This window comes from Odontomachus brunneus, unplaced genomic scaffold (genome assembly GCF_010583005.1).
Source record: "Odontomachus brunneus isolate Ranch 3 - 2012 unplaced genomic scaffold, Obru_v1 Obru_scaffold_108, whole genome shotgun sequence".
Lineage (NCBI taxonomy): Eukaryota > Metazoa > Arthropoda > Insecta > Hymenoptera > Formicidae > Odontomachus > Odontomachus brunneus.
Genome location: NW_022639558.1, coordinates 521,103 through 524,996, shown reverse-complemented (window position 1 = coordinate 524,996; position 3,894 = coordinate 521,103). Strand labels below are relative to the sequence as shown.

Sequence of the window (3,894 nt, the reverse complement as noted above, 5' to 3'; positions counted from 1 at the left end):
GGGGGGGGGGGGGGGGGGGGGGGGGGAGGCAATATAGAAAATCAGGTATAAAATCTACAATGTGCGAGCGATCTCTATTCGCTCTCGCAATGCCATTTCCGGCTGGTGTAAAATATCCGCCAAAAAGTTACAATCCTCTACTATGACGAGGCGACCCGCCGGCAGCGGGCGAGGGACCATTTCGAACGAATCGGCCTGATACACGCCGCGTACTCACGAGAGCGTTCATCCGCACACGTCGTTACGTTCTTTGTCATACTTCCGTGCGAATAATATTTCGTCGCGTGCGAAGAAGAGAAGCGCCTGTCCGCGAAACTCGGACAAAGCAGAGCTCACGACGACTTGTTGGCAGTGTCGGGCATTAATCCTTTACTTGGAGGATATAACCGAAAAATTTGAAGAAAAAAATCTTTCAGTATTTAAGTGAAATAACTGATGTCTCCCGAATGCAGTAAGGTGAAAACACCAATGCCCGGACATGTATCTAATCCTGAACATTCTTTTTGTCTTGTGTGTTTCTCAAATATTTTAAACTTTTAACATAAAATATATATACAAGTATTGAGTACATTTCACGTTGAAAGTTTAAATATTTAAAGACCAAAATAAAAAAAATGTCCAGGATTAAATACGAGCATTAGTACTTTTACTTTAATATTGTTTTCAAAGATACCATTTTGAAAACAAATTTTCAACAATTTTTTTCATCACTAGTAGCAAAAGTCGAAGTTGCTGAGATACTGACAGATAGATATAAGTAATCAGTTGTTGTTCCAGAGCAACAATGCTAAATAAATGCGTCCTGCATGCATCTATCGATCTTGCGTATAGTCCAGAAATCGACGTTGCTTGAGAGCAACATAACCAAGTAAAGGATGAAAATTTTCTTCGACTAAAGTAATCAGCAAATAAATCAATCAACCGCGTTACATACACAAAATCACTAATAATTGCATCGATTGATGAAATTAATCAAACTTTGATGTGATCGATTATACATTGATTAACAACTAATTTCATCAATCAATGAAATTATCTGTGTTTTATACAAGGTGTCTCTCTGGTAGATTAGAGGTCAAGTTGAATATAGAATTCCTCTCTACCACTTTGCAAACAGCCACATAAACTTTAGAATTATTAATTAAAGAATGTTGGCAAGTGATCGCGTGGAATGCGGTGCGAGATGTAAGTACAATTTGCGTTACGTATTCGTACATTGGGTCAAATTGAACCAGAGTTTCCTCTGCCATTTTGCAAACAACCATTGAGATTTTTAAATCGTCAATTAAAAAAGATTGACGAACGATCGCGTATGATCTTCTTGAATTGATAACTCACAAAATTTTACATAGTTATTTGCAGAATGATGGAGGAACGTTTCATTTTCAGTTCAAACTACACTTTATATGTTACCGTATTACTATTATGTCAGACACCCTGTACATAACGATTGATCCATCTCAATGATTAATTTGCAGTTATTGTAGTCGGGAAACATCTTCATCGATTAATACGCGACACTGTTTCTTGAATAGAGAACGAACTCGACGGAACGCTCGCGCGACAGAAAGGTCGATCACGTGCGAGAGCAAGATCGATCGCGGACAGCTTCCAAAAATCGTGTGTGCGCGATAATCAGGAGCTGACAAACACTCGGTCGTCTGCTCACGGCGACCAGGCGAGCAAATATTGTTAAGTGGCGATCAGCCACACCGAGTCGACAAACAACAGAATGTTTTCGAAAACATTTGGTAATGGCGTCTTATTAAGTCTTACGGGTGAATCGATCAGGCAAACACGAGCCAATGTACTGCCGCGAATATAAAATGTATCTTAGAGATGGTGGACCGTTTCAGTACGATTCGTCGAGTCCTGCCGAAATCACCAAGTCGTCGTGCGCTCGTCTCTCTCTCTCTCTATCTATTCATCTTCAATCTATCTTTTCTCTTCTGCCTCTTCTCTCTTCACTCAATTCTGTCACGCACGCTCCCGTTTTCCGCGTTTTCCCTCGGCTGGTCTCTACCTCGCAATTTCCTATACATTAAAATACCATTCGACGCTGTATATAAGTCCTACAACGATACATCGTAAATATAATTAATTATAGTTCGAAACGCAGGATGTGCGGAATGGGGCTGGGGGGAGAAGTAATATCCTCAGCTGATCTCGCTGCGCGATTAATGAATCCTATTTTCGCGCGCTTAGGTCTCGCGCACGGGCGAATTCTGCCGTGGTCTTCGGTGCCGTTGATGAGATTCGTGAAACGACCACTCGTCTAGTCGCGACTGACAGTCGATTAATCGAAAAATCGCGCGCGCGCGGCTCTTCCTCTATCTCTTTGTCTCTCCCTCTCTCTCTGTACTCTGTTTCTCGTTTATATTTGTCCTTTCATCTTGAGGTAAATTCGTTTCTTCTCTTTTTTTTCTTTTGCGTTGACGATTACAATCGTCAGTAACTGTAAAAAGGCCTCGTGTTTCATATAAAGAATACGTTATACAGACTAAAGGACATCGTGTTGTACAGAAATGTAGTTCCAGCCGGTGCGCCTCGCAAGTGTGTCGAGGATCATTAATTCCCCGCCTCGCCATTCTCACACCTGCCTAATTGCGTACACACTCGACTTCTTACTGTTATTATTAGTAGTCCGGCTGCCAAGCGTATCGATTGAATCGTAAGACGTTCGATATCGCCGTGATCCATGTGTATATTGCTTTAAGTCGGGCGCGCAAGTGCCCGCGCGGCTGTCAGAACCGGAAATTTCCTTTCGCGCAAGTTCGAGCCCTCCTCGGCTACTCCTCGCTCGAAACGCTCGCGTGTTCCACCTCGCTATCCTGGTGCACGATCGCTCGGCAATCCGGTGATCACCGGCGGATTGATTCCCCCGAAATGGCCTCTCTGGACGCATCTCCAAAAGAGAATTACTCGTCGCGTCAGATTCGCAGCGACACGCGTCGTGCTGATTTCGCAATTGAAAATTGGACACGCAAGTTAGACATCAGACAAAGAGAATACAAGAAATTCACACCGAAAAAGACGGCGACGATATTTTATCGCCATTTCGATAACACGACGGAAGCTACTTCGGACGAATCGATCCGACGGATTTACTAAAGAATTATCTATCATATAGTATATATAATGTGTATATATATATATATTGTCGGATGTGATAAGAACGGCTCGCGCTTCCACGGTGACTATGCTCCTCCAAAAAGGGGAGAGGTCGCTATCATTACGCTATTTACCAATGGCTGTGGTTCCTCTTGATCTTGTTTGTACGAGTAGGCACTTAGCTATGTTTCTGCGTTCTTGCTTGTATAATGTTATGTCTATTGTACAGGACGAGCAGTACAAAAGATGTGTCCGCTTCTACTAATACGTGGCTGGACCGACGCTGATGCGAAGGCTCGCGAGCATGATAATGTTTTGTCGATGTAAGCAGAAGCCGACGATAATACGTATCGCGTATAGAGATGCATGAATAAATTTGTTATTTTGCATGATCGGAAAAAGTGGACCTTGCACGAAGAAAGTAATCCTTCGTGTAAGATCCATTTATCCCTCCATTTCTGTCCAAGGATAATGTGCAAAACATCGTGCTGATGTGCTACCAAATATATATGTACACACGGGATGCCTCCACGCGAGCCTCACGATCAGCCTCGGTACCGTTCCCAATGCTCGACACACTCCTCAACATTCTCTCTCATACACACACGTCCTCCTTCTCATCCCCTTCCTCGCACGCATCAGACACGCACACGTACTTCGGAGCGCACATCGGTTTTGGAACTTTTAATTAGCACCGTGTTGTCTTCGTGACCTGTGAACTTTCGTGAGCGTGTGTCCCACTTCCGGAAGCTTCGCGCGATCGCCGACAACAGGGGGGGGGGG

General features: G+C 43.6%; 1 protein-coding gene and 1 long non-coding RNA gene across 2 annotated transcripts in view; one reads left to right on the top strand and one right to left on the bottom strand.

Moving 5' to 3' along the window:
* The window catches only part of LOC116849227, a 5,389-nt gene extending 1,501 nt beyond the window's left edge, over positions 1-3,888 (bottom strand). Inside the window, exon 1 of the long non-coding RNA XR_004379102.1 lies at positions 3,246-3,888. This is a non-coding gene — a long non-coding RNA (uncharacterized LOC116849227). The remainder of the gene's footprint in view (positions 1-3,245) is intronic.
* LOC116849221 overlaps positions 1-3,894 on the top strand; it is a 60,712-nt gene that overhangs the window by 19,775 nt on the left and 37,043 nt on the right. The gene's annotated exons all lie outside the window — the stretch shown is intronic.